Consider the following 20,414-nt stretch of genomic DNA (forward strand, 5'->3'; position numbering starts at 1 on the left):
CTCATTGTCTTGCAGGGAGAGGCTGAGAACTTGCAGGAAAACCATTGATTATGCCCCAGCATGTGGGAGAGAGGATGAGATGTTCTGGTGATATCCCAAACCTGAGATCCTCCGACAAGGATGAAGCCAAAGTATTCCTGCATTCTGCTTCCAATATGGGCCTGAAATCATGTGAAAATTGCTACAGTGCATGCAGTGGTGAAGCTCTACCTTGACCCAAGGCACAGCCCTAAAAGCAGGGAGTGGTGGAGTCACTTCTGCTGCCTGCTGTCTCCTGTTGTGGCAGTCCCAGGTACAGGTCAGCTGGACCCAGCTGTCTCACTTCAAATCCATGCATCCAAAGCAGCAGTGGAGGAGCCAGATGAGCAGCAATTATTTACCTGAGGCAAGTAATCCCCGAGGACTAGGCAGTGCTGTGGGGCCAGACATCCTTGCACACTATGGAGAGCAGTGCCCTGTTTCATGCCATGGAGCCTGTCCTGGCAACCCACTCTGCCTTGGAGCTACTCTCCTGGTCTGCTTTTCCAGGCTGTGCTGTGCCTGGGTGGTGACGTGGAGGCAGCACAACAGTGCGTGAGTGATGGTAGGATTTTCCTACAAGCCCTAGGTCCTTGTCCCCAGCGTGTGAAGGTCACTGGCTCCTGGGTAAATTTCCATGGGATGTGGCACTCTCCCGCTGCGACTCAGCATTTCTGACACCCGGCTGCAGCTCCTCTTTCTCATTTGATCATTTTCTTCATGAGGGAGCTAACAGCCATTACTAGAGTGATTTGGCCACCGTCCAACAGTGTGTATATTACTCACACATTTCCCTGCTAGCAAAAGGGGCTTTTTTCCACTGTCTGGTAGCAGCCTCTTCCTGTCTTCATCATTAGATAGCTCAGAAGGTCCATGCTAAAAGATAAATCTTGGAGGCTTCTTTTACAACCCAGAGTAAGGGAGGGCCAGTGCTGGGGGAGAGGGAAGGGATAAGAAGGAATGAAAGGCATGCCCAACTGAATTAATTCTTCACTGGGATTGTCTCTGGTACAGCCTGAGAATACGATCCTGGAAAATGTAATATTTATAGAAACTGTACTGCCCTGGTTGGGTAAATCTCAAGGTCATCTGATGATCACTGCAAAAGGACTGGCCAGATACTGCTGCTGTTGCCCTGGCATCATGAGACCGTAAGACATTCAATTCAGGACTGAAATCTGCATACAGAATGGGATCCTACTCCCTTTCCCTAACAACCATCTCTCCTGAAACTGCCTTAAGAAGGAAATGCACAGCCTAGCAGCAAGAAGGTTCAAAATGCCTGCATGGCTCCTTTTTTTTTTTTTTTTCCCTTCTTGTTGAGAACATTAAGCTATTAACTCTAATTCCCTCAGAGGCAGAGGTCTGCAATTCATTTCACATATAGGGCATCTCAGGAGTTTCCCTGAAGGACCAAGTGTTGGCCTGAAGCCAGCTCTTTCATTTCTGAGCCCTTTCCATTCCTTGAGGAAATTCTGCATGGACTTGCTGGATGCCAAAGTCCCCAGAGAGAAAAGAGGAGCAGAGGATTTGTATTTTTCACCATATCTGCACAAAGTCCTGGCCTCATCATCAGGTGGACACAATCCTTCCACTGCCCCCAAAAGTACTAAGAAATTGGTGGTAATGGGGAAATGTGAGAGCAAGATCATGACTGCAGCTATTTCAATCTGGTCCAAACAACTGTGCAGGTCTAAAGAATGACAGTTCTTCATTGGAGGAAGTGGAGTCAAGGAGGCACTGTCCTGAGGCAGATACCCATTTCTGAAAGTTTAAAAATTCTCCCCTTTCAAAACATTAAAAGCAAACTAAATATGATCTCTATACAACCTTCCTGAATTGTCTTTCTTGAGCACAGAGCAACATCTTCCCTAGTGCTTTCTGTTTCTGAAATATTTTCTCCAGTGGGGATGCTTGCTAGTCTTTAAATTTTGTGTGTGGGGTTAATAGAATAAATTAGGATAATTATTCATGTCTTCAAGCATTTATTCAGCTGTTAACCAAAATACTTTATTGCAGTCGCAGTATTTTAACCAATGCTGCAATGCAAAGCAGGAATTAAAAAAAAAAAAAAAAAAGACTGTGAAACAGTGGTCTGCAATAAGAATAATCATGTTGCAACTGAAACAAGGGGCATGCAAAGCATACAGCAAAGGTGAACTCTCAGAACAGTAAAAGCCATGAGAGATACCTTTTTGCTGTTCATGACCTTGGGCCAGATTCAGCTAGGCCACAGCAATGCATGTGCACAGCTGTACTGGAGCACGTCCTTCGGTGCTGGCTCAGGGGAGGCTGGAGGGCTCCTGTGAGCACCTCCCAGCTCCCAGCCCTGCAGCACCCCAGAGAGCCTGGTCTGCTTGTCGCCATGGAAATACTGCAAATACCTCCTGACTGTCAGGCTGCACTGAGGTGGATTTAAGCCTTCTATGTACTCTCTGGGTGAGGAGTCAGTTCTAGTGTAGAATTCATTAGCAGGTAGCTGGCCAGGAATATGCAGCTCAAGGGAAGTTATGGGAAAGCGCTGGAAGACTAACAGTTCTGAGCACAATGGCTAACAACCTGAACCTAAGCCAAGTTCAATGGATCATTAAACTCAGGTGACAGGATTTTGTGGGTCAAAGGGAAATGGATGAGGAATAATGCTATGGAAAAGCTTAACTTAATAATGCAGGTGAAGGTGAAGACTTTATGTGAACAAGTAGTGCTGTACATAAACATGTTCAAATATGAAAGGGAGATAGGGCAAGACAGTTTAAAGCGTTTGACCTCCAAATTCCCAGATCGAACCTCTCTGCTCTAGGAAGGAAAAATTACATATAGATTTAAAGGTGAGTGCTATAGAGAGACCAGTGGTTGCTTGTCTCTCTGAAGATTAAAGGCTGTGAAGGGTATGAATTCCTAGCCTAGGATGGTCTGTCTTGCTAGGACTTGTGTGAAATTGAATCCACTCTGGAGAATTCACACCAGAAAGGCTGCAGCTAATACACATGACATTCTCAGGGATTAGAAAAATGATTTTTCATGGGCCAAATTACTTTAGAGACTCTAACACTGTCATATCAAGGTGAATCCTATTATGTATCTGGGATAGATATTAAAGCACCACTGGGGTATGGAATGTAGAGGTAGTTAACTTGCATGGGAAGAGATGGTTGAATGCATCAGTGGGAGAGAGGCCTGTGTGTACACTGTTTGTCTTGATAAACTTCAAAATTTGGGGCAGAGAACACAGGCTGAGCACAGTCTCTTCCTTGTGTTCAGTGTTGCCTTAGCCATATTCTGGAGAATATAAGATTGGGTTTTTTAATCAGTGAGGCCCAGCTCAAAGAGGCAAAGTGTCCATTATGCATCCAAAATAAACCTCCATTAGGAACTCTATGCTGTTCCTCAACAGATGTTTTTAACTTTTCATTGAATGCTTTCAAAAGGAAAATACATTGCCCAGGTCTCACAGCTACCTTGATGATTACTGCAATGCTGAGGCATCAGGTGTCTTCAGATGGCCTCACAGAAGTGTCCGGTAAACAAGAAAGACAAAGCTGTAGCTCAAACATTGTGGAGGCCTTTGTTTGCTTTTTTTTCCTCTTATTTTTTAATACTTCTTGTTGAAGAAGAACTGTAGTGTAGTCATTATTATGCTTATGCCCAACACGTGTAATGGAGGCATGAGTTAAATTCTCTTCTTAGGTCTTGTCCTTTGGCTGTAGCACCAACTCCACAGTAGTTTTCTCCTGCTGGATGTAGGATCAATAATAAGTATATACATTTTTAACACTAGAACAACCATGCTCAACAGTGCCAAAGAGGCCCTACAGGGAGTGCACAGGTTAGGGGCATGTCAAATAAGAGGAACATAATCTATTCATTCACTCCCTCTAACACTGTTTTATGCCTTTTAAATTATGAAAAAGTCACAAGGGTCTCCGCCTCCTTGCACATTTTTGAAAGAACTCCAAGCAGAATGACCTCCTTCTCTGTTCCCTTGGTGAGAGGACAGCCTTCTGCCTACAGTGAAAGGAAGAAAATACTAGCATCTGCTAGTCCAGGGGATATTTTTCAGCAGTGGAAGCTTACAGGTTTTGCCTGGTATTTTCCCTCTTCCTAAAGCACATGTTAACAATTTTGACCTTTCTAGTAATTTGATTCCAAAAACAGTGTTGCAGCAGCTGAGCTCTAAGATGCCATTTGGAAGATTATCATCACTCTGAAATCAAAGCAAGCAGCTGCTTGTTCAAGCCTGTGTGGAGATCCCCTCACTCATGCAGATCCTCCTCTCGTCTCTCAGTGTCCTCAGCCCTGGGCCTGCTGTCAAGAGGTTCCAGTCTGCTTGGCCAATGTAAAGGATGAATATGCTGCCAATTCTCTGCATTTGTGTAGTACAAAAGAGCTGCAGGAGTGCCAAGCTGGTTGAATATACTAAAGGCATCCTTGTACACAAGTGCTTAGGATAGTGGGGGCAGGGTCTATAAAAACTTTTGTTCATGGTGTGCAATTAGTTGAAAGGACACCTAGGCTATTTGCAGATAGATCAGAAAGTGTTCCCTTCTTGCCTTAAGCAGAAGCTGGATCACACAAAACCTCTCCTTCCAGATCTGCATTTTCTTGGCTCCTCCCAAAGTGTGAATAATCCCTAACATTTCCATGACTCAGTGGATTTGCTATGGAAATCATGGCAATATTTTCAGAGTCATAGTCTAATACCTGAGCCCCGACAGGATTCATGCCCCCACATCTCTGGCATTTTGCATAGTTATGTAACACCTCTTACTCATGGCACTGAAATCAGGAGCATGTCCGAGTAGTGAGGAACAAGTGAAATTTGGAGTAAAATCCAAACCTCCCTTTCCCTTACTCTTGAAAACCTTATCATTCATGTTTGCATAAGCAACGTTTTTTAAAATGTGAGTTGCAGATAGATTGCTCTGTTGGTGAGAACAAGAGGGTCACAATTTTATTTTAAATTTCTTCCTTTTGCATGGCAAAATTCAAGTTACAGTGTAGAAAGAAAATCTGATCAGCTTCTTCATGAGACTAACATGAGCATCTGCTTCCATCTTTGCTGTTTTATCCCCTTTTCTCCTGGTCCCCTCCCCCCTGTTCCCTAAATGCTTAATAAGAACAGTAGCTGGGAGGCCAAGTGTGTAAAAAAAGAGCAAGTAATCTCATCCATACAACCCCCTAAGACCACAGCTGTGTTTCTTATATCAACTGAATATAAAGCAGCAGTCCTCAGAAAACTGATAATAAAAATCATATGAGAGGCTCACTGTTCTGTGCAGAGCAGTAGCTATCCTCAATGCAATTTCTGGTTGCTCCTTTATGTAAAATATCTCTTCTGCTGTTTGTGACAGAGGTTATTCTTCCAGGTTAGGTGGAGCACTCACACAGTCTGGTCAGGGGGTGCCTACACTGGGGAGTCATCATAAAAGAGCTATTCAGATATTTTTATGGGATGTTTAGAGAGGGTATTTTACCTGGCTAATGAAAGGTAGGAGTAAAACACCTCGCAGTGAGTTCACATTTATGAATACAAATAGGATTTGAAAGTGGTAGGTGTGCATTGCTTCCATATCTGCACCAGCTGCCTTCTCTGGGACATAATCACATTTTCAGAGAAGCTGTATCAGCCACTACTGCTGTCTGTAACAATAACAGCAGCACTGACTGCTCTGCTCATATATTCATACAGCCACAGTCTCTTACATCAAAAGCTGCTTCCCTTAAGGCTACAGAAAGCAGACCCACCTGCAGACTGCCATGCCACAGCTGTAGAGCAGGCAGAGAAGCCAGAGCCAGAAAAGTAGTCACGCATTGCAAAGCCACTCTCAGGTTCTGTTTCACAGGTGAAGAAACTGAGACAGATGGAGGGCAAGTGATTTTCTCAAAATTATATGAGTAATATCACTGATAGTGCCAGGTCTTGAAACTAATCCTGGCTTAGGCCAGGTCCTGGGAAGCGTGCAATGAACTGTGCAGCATCATCCCTGGGCTTCTTGCTCTTGCCCCAGGAAGACTCACTGCAGATGTCTGGCACAGCTGGTACTGTGGGTGCACTCTTGTGTTGGCTCTGGTCCAACTGTGTACTGCTGTGGGACCTCCCCCTTTCTTTCTCCTGAGGGTGTCTGTGGTGAGCAAGTAGTTGATTATTTACATAGTAGGTGCTCTTTCTTAAATTAAAGTGATCCCTTCTGGGTCTTGGTCCTGTTCATCTCAGTCTTTCCTTTTTTGGCACATGATGTAGTTGGGTGACAGAATTATTTATAGGTAACACCTGGCAGGGGCAAAGACACTGACATTTAACGAATCAGTAGCAATGAAACAAAGAATCTGTTGTTTGCTGATCCTCCAAGAATAGGTTGCACTGAGAGCAAGTACACCTTGTATTTCCCCTCTGCTTCTTGTCCTTTTGGTATCCTTTCCCAGTGCACTTCAGGCTGCAATTTCCACTTCTTTTTCCTCCTCCATCACTCCCTACAACTGGCTGCCCCAGGAGAATGTTAAGCTCAGGTGCTCCATGCCCTTATTGCACCAAAGTTTCAGTAGACCATGGGCAAAAGTTGAAAATATCACCTTTTTTTTTTGCAGTCAGATGTATTGCAGTGTGAAGGATCATGACTCTCATCAACCTCTCTAACTGTGAGGCTAGGGTGCAGCAATCTGCCCATTCCTAGACCCCTTTTCTGCCATTCTGCCAAAAGTTCCGTCTTTTCATTTACCAAGTCCTAAGCATCTGCTAGACCCTTGTCCCTGACTAAAGAGCTTGCTCAGCCATGAGCCCTGGTTTGGACTTTGATCTTCTTACAGGTCCTCCATTCTGGCCAGGTCCTGGGCTTGAGGAGATAGTCAGGTAGGCAGTCCAGTCTGCAGGAAGAGTAAGGGCTGTAGAGGAGAAACACAAAGGAAGTCATCCCAAACTATGCTTTTGGCAGTTTATTTGCACATGATGTGATATCACAGAATCACAAGGTTGGAAGAGACCTTCAAGATCATCGACTCCAACCCATGCCCTAACACCTCAACTAAACCATGGCACCAAGTGTCACATACAGTGTTGTTTTAAACACCTCCAGGGATGGTGACTCCACCAACTCCTGGGCAGATGATTCCACTACTTTATTACTCTTTCAGTAAAAAGCTTTTTCCTAACATCTGACCTAAATTTCCCTTGGTGCAGTTTATGTATCAATCCCAGGCCACATCTAATCTTGTCTTCTTGTATTTTTTGTCTTTTTTTCCTTGTCTTTCAGGAAAAATGATGTGGCTGGAAAACAGCCAAAAAGACTAGCTTGTCTTAGGCTAGGAGTTCTATGACTTATATGGTTCTTTGATAGTGCCCATGGATTCCAAGCTAGCCCAGGATTCATGGCCTTTTCTAGTTATTCAGACTTTCCCTAGCTGTCCACCATTCCAAGAACCAGCTAGTTTCCTGAAAACTAACACTGCCATTTCAACCTAGTATCTTTGGCAGTCCCAGGACAGCTCTTTTACTGTTTGGTATGCTTGGATCTGGCCTTGATTAACCAGACAACTTTCCCATAGTTTTTTGAACAGCATAACCCTCTTTGCACTGATTAGTTATTAGGCCAACCTACATGAATGCTCTAGGTGATGTGCTTCACTTTTAAAAAGAGGAAGAGAAGGGCATAAATATGTATACAGAAACTACCAAATTATGTAAAACAAGTAGTTTCTTAAGTTCTCTTTTCAGAGGGATGATTTGCAATCCAGTGTTAATTCTCTATTGCTCCTGTCTCCTGGAAAGATATTTAGAAGGGAAAGGGAGTAGCACATTTCCAGAGCTAGATATTGGAAAGGATCAGTAGCTCCATCTCGTAGTAACACTCATCAGTCTGGCATGTGCTGTGTGTCACTCAGTGGAGGAGTGCTTGCTCCACTGTGCAGCATCTCTGCTGTCACTGACAACTTCAGTCCTGCATTCCTGACTTAACTTCCCACTGTGACTCTCTGCGCTTTCCATCCTCTAGTATCAGGATGCTCCCTGCTTCTGGATCATTCCCTTTCTTGACTATGCCATGGGTTTTGTACCTCTATGCCTTTTGCAGTGTCTCATGCTGACTGCTTCTCACACTTTCAATCTCTTTTATTTGTTCTCTTTCCCCCGCCCCCACCTCGGTGTTTTCAGCATTATAATAGTATTTGGCATGTCTTTGAAAAACATTTTAAAGCCAGAATCATATTTTCTTCAGGTTTTTATCATTTTAGCCATCTCACAATGCCAGAGGGAAAAGTGAAACTAAGCACACTTAATTAAGATCACCCTAGAAAATATTCATGTCAGAAGCCAACTGCAAAGTATCTCAGTCTCAGTGCGTGGTTTTCTGGCAGGGCATGAGCACTGCACTTTGTTCAACATCACTTACAATGTGGGAGTTCCTGCCATCACATATCAGCCAGTGGGATGGGCTGTGCCAGCCCCTTTGGAATCTGCTCTGGTGCAAAGTCAGCCAGACAGCAAGGCTGGTGAGCTGTGTACAGGTGGGAGTCACATGCAGGATGCCATCACCAGCCCAGTTTTGGGCATATCAGCAAGCAGCTGCAATATTGCCATGTTAATCTTTTCCAGATGTTTGAAATGTGCTCGAAAGTCATGGATTTGGCAAGAGGGGAGGATGTGATAAAGTGGATAGATCTTTTCTTTGTCCTTTCTGATCTGTAAGATACGGTTGTTATCTGATGCTGTGCTTTCAGAGCAGGAGCAGGCTGTGTGTCAGTATCAATACAGGGCTGAGTGTAACTCCTCTACCTGGAAATACCACATGCTTTAATTTATTGTGGAGAGTGTAATAGAAGGAAATAAATGAAAACATTTCCCCCATTTATGAAGGTGTCTATGTGTCTGCTGTGTATTTCTCCTGCTTGGACAGAGCTGTTGGATGGCTGTCAGCACACTGAAGGCTTTTACATGTAAGAGAAGGCCAACCTAAACTCCACTCATCTGCTCTGGATAATCTAACTGATCTCACCATTTCTGCCGAACAATGGAAAATTGCCTGAATATTTAAACATGTATTGTTCTTACAATAAATGTTCAGCTAATTTGGTTGCCTTAGCAACATTCACTTCTAAAAATACAAAAGACACAATCTACAAAATAAGTGTATGTGTAAAATAGGCAAGGAAAGAAAAATGCTTCTTTCTTCCTGACCCAGAGCAACAGGGCTGTTGGCAGAAATGCTTTCATTTGAATCTCAATGAAGGATTTAGGGCGTATCTTCACACAGTTGTTGAATATATTTAATTCTTAATAGTTTAGAACATGGCTGATGTTAAACCCAGGCAAGACCCTGTGACATCTCTTTTATGGTGGCTCCAAAGCAATTCTGTCAGTGGCCCTTTAGAGTGGTGTAGCTCAGAAAGCACAGGTTGCACCAGACGAAAGCAGCAGGTCACTGCAAGGGTTGCTGTGTGCTGTAGAGCAGGAGGGTTAAAACAGTAAAAGTTAATTAAGAATTATTTAAGGCCAGCCTAAGATACATCTTGCAAAGGCAAGTAAAAGAAACAACAAATTTGTGACATGATGTGGAAAGGACCTGTGCATGCTTGGGGAAAAAAATGAGAGGATCCTAGGTGTGACCTAAGGACAACAAAAATTAAGTTAGTAAAACTCTAATTTTCAGTAATTCTGAAAAAGGAGAATATGGATCAAACACTGTGTGTACAGAAAAGGAAATTACTGTATTTGAGATGAAACAGGAACGTAAGCATCTTGATCAGCTCCAGTCACAGGGACCAGAATATCTCAGAATATTGAGATAGCTAGTATATGAAATGGCAAATCTTACAAGGTGGATTTTTAATTAATCTGTCAAGTTGGTGGTAGCACTGTCTGACTGCAGAATAACAGATGCAGTGCTTCTGTTATCTCATAGAAAAGGAAAATAGTGTAATCTAGGGAAATGCAGACCCATTCTTCTGACCACCACTGTGCCTACAGCTTTAGAACCAATCTGTAGGAGGGAAAAATTTAAAAAAACCACAGAGGCAAATGAACAGTGAGGAACAATGTAATATTAGTTTGTCAAAGGCAGAGCATACCAGAATAACTTGATATTTCTCTTTGATAAAACAACTATTTTGGATTGGAGAAATGATAGAGATCTTACCTGTCCAGACTACAATAAGGTACTTGACATAGTGCTCTAAGTGTAATTAATAGCTAAAATAGAAGTTATGAAAAAGTTAGAAGGTAGGTGAAGAGCTGGCTGATGAGGAGACAAAGTCAGGTAGTACAGAAAGGGAAGGCAGAGTTTGGAAGAGTGGAATTCAGTAGTTGACTTTCCTAGTGCCTTAGCTTTAATATGCAGAAATGTATCAGCATGTGTAACACAACACTATTGTGGGTCAATACCTGGAAATGCCAGAGAATGACAAAAACTTGCTCTTAATAATACACTACACTGTCATTGCACAGCGACTGTGAGCTCCAAAATGTTGCAAGTGTGTAAAGACAAATAATACCCTACAGTATATCCAGAAAGAGAAGGAAGAGTGATTATTGGTAGGCAGGACTCAGGAGAGATCTCATCTGAAAAATGGAGTACAATTCTTGTTGCCCACTTCCTAGAAAGATGAGTTTCAATGGGAGCAGGTGAAGAGAAGAGTGAGCACATGTGACCAGGGCCAGGGAGGCTCATAGCCTATGTAGAGAGACTAAGGGAGACCGGCTTTTACAGCCAGAAAAGTGAAGGATGGCAGTGGCTAGATTTCCTCTCTATAAATCGATTGGAGTGTAAAAATCAGATATTACAGCTGAAGGACATCCCAAGTACAATTGAGTCTAAACTGTCCATAAAGGAATTTACTCTAGAAATTAAAAGACAGCTTCTAGCCATGGAAAGAGGCCAGATGCTTTAAAAAGATTTCACTCAAATGAAAGACATTTTGTTCTGTGGCTTCCTGTGATAGCACTCAGTGACTGAGAGGCTTCCAGGGCTATATTTGCCTAATCACAAATCAGTTTGGCAGCATTGATATCCAAGAGGTCTTCTCCACTTTACCTAAATTAAAGTCTGTTCTTTCAACCACATCAGTGGAACTTAGGGTGCAAAGCAATGAATCACAGAGAACACCTGGTGGGAGGAGAATGACAGCAGGCAAAGGAAAACACAATTTCAGCAGAAAGATGTTGTCCCTCCCTGATGCTGAGGAACATGAGATAACACCACGTTTGTCAACTTGGGATAAGCCCTGCAGTGCTGATGCCAGCAAATAAGGTAAAACAGCTTCCTGAAAGTATAGTAATGGCATATATTGGGTATAGATCCATCATGGACACAAGCAGAAATTGATTCAACTCTCTCACTGTCTGTTTCTGTTTGCTTTCCTCCATGAATTGTGACTTTGTTGAGAATGTTCAGATAAAAACTTTTTTTTCTGGTTGTTGTTCAGCCTGGTTTGTATCACTTAGAAGGTGGTTGCCATTCTGTTTTATATTCACCATGGCTCATGATATTTTGTGACTATTCCTCTCTCAGAAACTTTTTACAGAGATAAACCAGTGGGATGACTTGGCTAGAGCTGTTTGGGAAGTCTGCAGTAAAAAAAATTGTCTACCAAGTCACTACTCCCTGCCTCACCATAAAGTCAATGTCTCCGCTTTCTTCTTTCACTTTCCCCTTCCATTTTAGTCTGCTCATTCAGGATCATTCATGTCCTCTTCACTCCCTTTTTCTCCTTGCTAGCTGATGCACGTGGCTGAGGTGCCCTGATGCAAACCTCGGCCTTTTGATTTCCCACGGATTTCCTGTTGCTCCATCCATCACTTGTGGCTGTCACAGTTGTAGATCACCACAGCAACAATGCAGTGGTACTAGGATGAACACAGAAAAAATGAGTTATTTTGACTCCAGCTGAGGCACTATACATGTACAAATGGAAAGAGGGCCTTGGTAGAGCCCTGGGTAGAATTTTTGGTTTATACAGTGGATAGAAGCTGATATGACAGATTTGGAAGATCTTGCTCATCATGGGTAAAACCCACACAATTAATTCCCACCTCCTGGTCCCTTCAGCCAGCAGCCTTTGCTCTGTGTTTTTTCTACAGCATTCCATTTACTGTCTACCCTTTGCCACCCCTCCTATGCCAGGCACAGCTGGTGAGTTTAGTCTGCTCCACTGCAGACATCTGGCAAACTGTGACGCCACAGGGGTTTGGACACAAACCTCTGATGCTGTTACACGAGCCAATGAGCCACATTCAACTCCCACCAGTATAATGCACAGAGGAGAAAAAAGAGTTGTCAGAGAAGAAAGCAGTCCTCAGAATCAAAATTTATGTGCGGTGTGGAAAGGGTTTGTCAGTGCTGCTGCAGCCCTTAGCGTTAGCTGTGTTTTTTTCTCAGAAGTAGCAGAACTTCTATGTGTTTCACTTGTGATGAGAATGGAGACATTTCTCATAATGCATGTGTCTTTCCAAGTAGAGAGTCTCAAAACCAACTGTGATATAGTGAAAATGATACCTGACTGTAGAGCCAGGTATTGCTTTCCACAATCTTTGTGTTAGTGTCCCATTAATATGGATGTAACTTTGGTGCACTTGCAGCAATTTTGTACAAGGAAAATTACTTAATTACACATAAATGTGGTCAGTGCCATTATGTATTTTGATAAATTATTAATTTTAATGAACCAGACCTTCAGATGAAGCAAGTAAATATTTGTCTCAGAAGAGTGTGAGGGCAAGGTGACATGAGATAACATTTTATCCAGCTAACATCACCCTGAAAAAAGATTACAATGGATCCAAAGGTAATGTTATTAAAAGGAGTTTAGGGTTCATGCTACCTGTGCCACAGCCATATTTCCCTTGGACACTGCTATAGTGGCCAAGATTTAGGTGTGCTTTCCCCTCTTGTGTTTCTAAATTGCAAGAGAAGTAAGAGACAAAGTTGGGTGTTTCATGTCAGTGCTTATGAACTTGCTATCAAAGATGACAGGTGCTTGGGGAGACATTAAATGTTTTCTACAAAATATTGTGAAAGTACACACTGAAAGAAAACACACCTACATTCCTCATTGCAAAAAATGAGAAAAAGGAGAAGGAGAAAGAAAATGCTATTTAATTTATATAAACAAGATGGGAAAATAAAGGCACATACAAATTTTTAGTCTGTTTTTTAGTTGATTATAAAGGAAAAGCCATGAGCTATGCCTGGTTTGATTTTTTTTTTTTTATAAAGACTGAATTGCTGAGGAACACTGCTACACTCTGCCTCAGTGCAATTCTTTCAGTCAGTTTTTTGCCTGCTTTGCACCACAGGCTGTGACAAAGCTGGGATCAAAGATCTGTCCCACTCTCTCCCTTTTCTCTCCATTCTCTCTTCCAGCTAAGGATCTCACACACTACAGTAAACTTGAGGGCTCATATCTCACTATCTCTACCATCACACCTCAGTCTTACCCTTTGGAGAGTTATCGGTTTTGTTATTGGTGAGATAATTAAAGGGAAGGCCACTTAATATATACCAGCTGCTCCTTTGCCACCCTTTTTGCTTTGTTCAGGGAGGTTCTTCTTCCCTGGTATCTGAATGACTGACATGGACTAATGCCCTATTCTCTGAGGCATCACATCATGGTAACAGCAAGAGAGTTTAACCCTGTGGTCCAGTGGTCATAAGCAATGTTTCTGTCATGCAATCCTCTCTTCCCTGCATGTGTGCTCCTGCTTGGCCTCTGTCATCAGGCTGCCTAATTGTCACATCCCCTTCTGCATCAGCTGTTTCCAGTTGCTGGTTTCCTGCTCCCCTTTCTTTGGCATGTGATTAAAGTATCTGCGGGAAATCACTGGCTCTGAGTGACTGTCATGAGAGGCTTTAATAAGTATGTGGTGATGTGGCGATGCATCACCTTACAGTATGGGGATACAGCATGAGAAAAAGGAAGGGAAAGTGGTGAGCTGAACTGCAGCAAAGGTTGTGTCAGCCCAAGGCAAATACAGCATCTGTACACATTTGTCTGTAGTCATGTTCAGCTCCTCTGCCATGCTCTTCTGCTTTGCTTCCCACCAGGTGGAAGAACCTGCAAGAGTGAAAGAGAATCTCAGTGGGGAGACCCCACAGAGATTTTGCTATGTCAATTACAAAATCTTCCCAGCTGTCACCAGCTTTTTGCTTGTAGCTTTGGTTACAATTACTGATTTATTCCTAAACCTGGGGGCAGATGTCAGTAAGACAGTAATAATGTCTTTACTCCTCTTCCCTCTGTAAGAAGAAAAAATGGTCACGAACTTGGAGCTCCGACTTGACAAAGCCAGGAGCTGTGTCAGGCTCCTTGCTGAAGAAAAACTTGCTATGTAGCTGCTTTTGCTCTCTCTCAGGACATTTTCTGTCAGAAAATGTCCTGAGCCCAGGAGCATCTCTGCAGATTGACACTGGTTAGAATCATAGAATTGTTTAGGCTGGAAAAGATTTTAGGATCATCAAGACCAACCATTAACCTCACACTGCCAAGTACAACACTAAATCAAGTCCCTAAACATCATATCTACACATATTTTAAATACCTCCACAGGTGGAGACTCAAACACTTCCCTGGCAAGCCTGTTCCAATACTTGACAACCCTTTCGGTGAGGAGATTTTTCCTAATATCCAATCTAAAACTCCCCTCATGCAACTTGAGGCCACTTCCTCTAGTCTTATTGCTGGTTACTTGGGAGAAGAGTTTCACCCCCTCCTGGCTACAACCTCCCTTCAGGCAGTTGTAGAGAGTGATGAGGTCCCTCATGAGCCTCTTTTTCTCCAGGCTAAACACCCTCAGCTCCCTGAGCTGCTCCTCACAGACCTTGTGCTCCAGACCCTTCACCAGTTCTACCGCTCTTCTCTGGACACACTCCAGCACTTCAGTGTCTTTCTTGCAGAGAGGAGCCCAAAACTGAGCACAGGATTCGAGCTGCAGCCTTATCAGGAGGGTACACTGGTTGAGAGGAACAATTCCTGCCCAGGTTCTGCTGGCCAGAGTATTATTGACACAGGCCAGGATGCCATTGGTGGCATTGGCCACCTGGGCACACACTGGTTCGTGTTCAGCCCCTGTCAGCCAAGAACCCTGGGTCCTTTTCCACCAGGCATCTTTCCAGCCACTCTGCCCCAAGCCATAGTTCCCAAACTATTGCTTCTACTGCACAGTGTCTGCCTGGGACCTGGTAGGAATGAGAAGTGAAACTGCCACTACAGGATCATGAAACTTGGTCTTGAATGGACCAAGTTTCATGCAGAAAAACAACTTTATTTCAAGATATTTAAGAAACCATTCACATGGAGGGACAGGGAAATTTTTGCTTGTTCAGCTTTTCTCCCTGAAGTCAAGAACTCCCCCAAAGGTTTGAATGGTTTTGAAAAGAGGGTGTGTGGTATAACTAGAATTTTGTACTTTCTAACCAGCATTTTTTTTTCACAAACTGGCCTAGATGGCATTTGAGTATGTGGCAGGACCACACATGTACCATGTTGTGGCTATGAGCAAAAGCAATGCCTGCAGGCTTACAGCACAGCAAATCTCCCCAGCCAAACCCAGACTACCCTGAAGTCTTTTTCTGTCTTGGATTTCAACAGAGCCAGAATTTTTTCCCTGCATCTACTTTCATTAGATAAACTTTTTTACACCTCCACACTATTTCTTAGCCAGGAGGCATCCCATAACGTTCATCTAACCACTACCTTCTTCCCATTTAGACCCCTGTCCATCTTCTGCATGGAATCACTTAATATTTGAATCCTTGCTTTTTCATTATGTGATTATTTTTGGTATTTGTTGGGCCTTTCCTAATCTTTCTGGATATGCTGTATGAGCCTAAACCATGTCTCTATGTTTGCTGCAATTCCTCTCACAGATTGTGTCCCAATGATTCCCTTTCCCCTCCATTCCCCCTGCAGTGAGACTTCAGGTTTGTGAGGGAAACCAGCAGGACTGGTCGTGTCAGAAAGCTCCAGCTCACATCTGCTTCTCACAGGTGAGTGTCTCCCATCCCTTGCTGTGCATGGGGATGAGCATGCATGCCCACAGAAGCATCCCATGGAGGTGGCCCATTTAACCCCTTGCATTCATTCCAGAAAATCTGGCTGGATCACAGCCTTGCAGTGGGCACCAAGTAAAGCTGTCTTGAAAAGCTGGCCTTTAAAGCCGTGAACTGATGACGTTGTCAGCACATAGTGTTCATTCCCAAGTCATGAAGTTTATTCTGGGACCACTTGAGAGCTTCAAAGCTCTTCCCTTGCCAGGAAAATATCTGTGCTGTTGAGCTCTCCTTCAAATTCTCCCCACATGCCATAAAAGAAATGTTCAGAAACCTAATCTGAGGGGGATCGGGCTGCAAATTCTCCTTGTCTCCATCAGCTTTATGGGGCATGAAATCTGAGGGTGCTGTAGAAATCAGGCAGCCTCTCTGATGTACACCAGCTGTGTCATATGCCTCCAGCAGGGAGGCAAGTGCTCATGTGTCTCTGTTGCTTCAGACTCCACCCTTGCTGGTACTCTGCTTGCTTAGAAGGACCCTGTTGCCTGCAGCTAGGAGTGCTGCTACGTAATCAAATAGGAATAACATGTTCCTCCCTTGGGAAAAGAGCGAGAGGTGAAGGATGGTCTTGTGACTGAGACATTGAGCTGTGACTCAGAGAAATAAAAATTTCTGTTCCAATCTCTGTTGCTCAATTCTTGAGTGACCTTAACAAGTCACACCTACTGTTTCAGTTCTTGTTTTTGATCTGGGGAAGATAATGGGTTTTTGTTCCTTTGTCTAACTGTGTAAGTGTTCAACTGTTTGTGCCACGGACTTCCTCAACTGTATTTCTGTGTGTCATCCAGCACAGTAAGCCCTTAACTCTGGGTGAGCCTTTAGGGGCTGTTATGATATCCCTAAGCAGGAATAGGAGTGGAGCCTGTGGAGTGGAGAATGCATGGGCAATGCATTGATTCTGACAGCTTCTTGCTGGTCCTGTTCTGTTGGTGCATTTTGACTCAGCAAAGGCTGGCACAGTCTTTTGAGTGTGAACTCCCTGCTCTGAACTACAAATAACTACCCCTCAAATGGATGAACACCAGGTGCTAAACATTCACTGTCAGATGCTGCATTTTAAGTGAAGGCAGAGTAAACCTGCTTTGTGTACCTCACCCAGGATGTGGAGATGTGCTCTCAGTTCTGCTGACACAGACCTGAGGAGAAAAGCTAAATCAAGCTTTATAACCCTCACTACAGAGGACTTAGGCCATCATTTGGAAGGTCACAGAAGTGCCAAATGCCCAGCAGTACTTGGAAAGGAGTTGATGGCAGCGAAGCAATGTCTGTTTTGGAAATTATATATAAAATTCCTATAATTGTTTAAAAAAAGGAAGCCACTTATTCAAGACAGACTGCACTCAGAAATCAGGTGGGAGACGAAGGGAGAATATGTGTCCATGAAAAAGGGCTGTTTCCTCAGGAGGACTCACCTGTTGGTAGGCTGTTCTTGGGCCATATGGTCCCAAGCTAAATCAGCTGTTGAGGACTTGATGTCACCAGAAATCAACAGGAGGGTAAAGCCCTTTATGAAGGGGAACCAGAAAAATACAGTTTTAAAGTATGACCCTGTAAGATCCTGCTTCAGGATCTAAACCTGAGTCAATTCTTCTATACCCTGAGCTGAATAAGGCCTGTGGGGTGAGACAAGATGATCTGTGAGGGCAAAACTGGAGGGATGACAACAGAGACAGATCATGTAAAGAAAATGAATGCAAAAAAAGGAGTAGGGATGAGAAGGTTTGAGAGAGTAGGGTGAAGGAATGAAGTTAGGAAAAGACAAAAAAGTAGAGAGGAGGTAAAAAGACAGATTTTTAGTGGCCTGTGGAGATGTAATTGTTGATCAGGTGTACCTTGAATCACACCTTGAAAGATGCATCTGTGGCCCACCTGGCAGGCCTTGGAGAGGACTATCTTATACATTCCTCTTACCTTTTGATCTGGATTGGGAAAAAATATTATCAAGTCTCATTTCTCTTCTTTAGGATCCCTGAATACCAGAGCAAACTAAAACCAAACTGTTTTCCCAAACACGCTTATAAAGAGTGGCATTTTCTCAATGCTTTGAATTCCTTAAACTCCTTTCTCTGATTTGAATAATCCCTACAAAGCTATGTGATTTCAGATATATCTTGCTGACAGCAAAGGCAGATTTAGGGAATGAGACAGCTTTACAGAGGTATCCTAAGGCCAGAAGGACACAGTCTTCTTTCATCAGGAAATAGCTTTACAGGCTCTTCCTGTTGTTTTTCTAGGCCAGTTTGAAGCTTGGAGCTGGCTTAGATCTAGTATGAAGCTTCAGTCTTCGCTTCAGTCTTTCACCCAAGCCAGCCACTTCCTGATTCTTCATACTCAGAATATTCTGTGTGTGTGTGTGTGTGTGTGTGTGTGTGTGTGTGTGTGTGTCTGAGGTTCCTCAAGAGCTATGACAATTACCTTCAGATTTCCTTGTTTTATTGCAAGTTTCTCAGTAGTCAGAGGTTCTATGTCAGAGTTATGGGCTTAACCAAATTTCAGCTTTCTTTTTTATTTAATTAGTGTAACTTTCCCTTACAGTTGCTGGGAAGAGCTTTAAAACATGAAAGTTAAAAGTTTAAAAGCCTGAAAAAAAAAAAAAATTGAAAAAATAGTTTCAAGTGGATGCCATCATTACTAGTTGCCTAATTTGTGATTTTTAAACAGATCGTGTTTTTCAGAGATTCTGAAAAGGGAAAATGTGATGGTAGCCAGTGTATTTGTGTAATAAATTTTCTGCAGCATTTTAAGATAACTTAGGCAAATGTGTGATACAAACTGTCAGGTTGCTTTCTTTCTGTGTATTTTTTTCCAAAAAGCTGTTTACTTCGAAATAGAGTGGCCAAAACAAGTGAAAAACTTCACTAATAGTAACTCACTAATAGAAGCGAAGCTGAGGGCTTCTTAGACTTAGGCAATCTCCATACATATATCTATTCCATTGTCTGAATGGATCGCACTGGGATTGCACATGTGTTCTGGCACTTCCATCAGCACATCTCCCGCTTTTAAATAGCCTTAAAATATTGTGGTATGCTATGACAGCATGTCAGAAACTGTGCTGCCCAGGCCCAGGAGTCACCTTTGCCTCTGACTCCTAGAGAGTCCCCTGGTAATGTACAATGACATTGCTCCACACATCCCGGTGTTTTACTTGGTCTTCCAGACAAGGAAAAATCTCCAACCCCAATTAATCTTTGACTGCAGCAACAAAACCAATCAGACCTTAAAACGCTGCCTGGCTATATTAGCAACCTGTTGCTGTTGCTTTTACAATAATAACATTGAAGAGCTTTCACTTTAAAAGCACACCACTGGCTATTACAGGCTGCACCACACATTATGGAAATACAATTGCAGAACAGCAGCCACACATGTGGCTTGGGTCCTGGTTCTGTCTGCCATGCCTAACAAATCCAGTCTGCAAACCTAGAGAGCATCTAGGAAGTGTCATGGAATCTGTCCCTGCTGAGCCCCCAGGAGCAGCCAGCATGTGTGTCCTCACCTGCCTGCAAACTGCCAGCAGCCCATTCTCCTGCTGATGCTGCAGTGCTCAGCCACGAGCCTCGGGCAAGACCAAAGTGCTGCTGGCAGTGGAGGTGTGGAGCTAGGACATGGATGTGACAGGACACTTGGCCCAGCAGAGCCTTTCTTAGTTTTACTAACACAGTGAGGAAAGCTCAGCTGGCCTTGATGCAAGGGCAAGTTGACTACTGTCCAGTTATTACTGATCCTTCATGTAGGTTCTCAAATGTTCCCCTTCCACTTCCATCTGGCTCTGGATAGAAACATATCAGCCTCTGAACACAAGACTAATGAAACCTGTCGCTTTCTCCTTCCTTGCAACATGAATTGTGTGGTAATGAAATTAATAGGAGGGGCTGTCCAGAATAGCAGGGGTGCAAAAATAGTATGTCCTCTGTGTGTGTGTGTGTTTTCCCTGTGATGCCTTCCTGTCAAGGCAGGGTTTCTGATGTTTCCCTGCTTGTGCAGAAGATACACAAGATGTATCTTGAAGATGGTCAGGCACCATGTCAAATACTCCACATCTACCAGGAACCCAGATTCTGGCTCCTGTGCAGTCTACAAAACTAGAAATCAAATCCACTGGGCAACAACAATAGATGTTGTTGCTCAGCTAGGAGACTTGACTCACTATAATTAAATAAAAGAAAAATTGTTGAAATTGAAAGCATTTAATGAAAAAGCCCATTGGATGCTATTCTTGAGGCCATCTGGCACCACAGTCAGTCTCCATCACGACAGCATCCACACAAGTTGTAATCAGGACCAAGTGGTCACACTGGTGGCTTCTTTCCACACCTCCCAGGCTGCAGCACAATAATAACAGCATCTCTTACATTTCATGTC

The 20,414-nt window shown here is 43.3% G+C and overlaps 1 long non-coding RNA gene across 1 annotated transcript in view; it reads left to right on the plus strand.

The window, feature by feature from the left end:
- LOC146768622 (uncharacterized) overlaps positions 1-14,097 on the plus strand; it is a 95,892-nt gene extending 81,795 nt beyond the window's left edge. The window contains exon 4 of the long non-coding RNA XR_014952850.1: positions 20-14,097. This is a non-coding gene — a long non-coding RNA (uncharacterized LOC146768622). The remainder of the gene's footprint in view (positions 1-19) is intronic.
- The last annotated feature ends 6,317 nt before the right edge of the window (positions 14,098-20,414 follow it).

The sequence above is a fragment of the Lonchura striata genome, chromosome 1, assembly GCF_050655825.1.
Source record: "Lonchura striata isolate lonStrDom1 chromosome 1, ASM5065582v1, whole genome shotgun sequence".
Taxonomy (NCBI): Eukaryota; Metazoa; Chordata; class Aves; order Passeriformes; family Estrildidae; genus Lonchura; species Lonchura striata.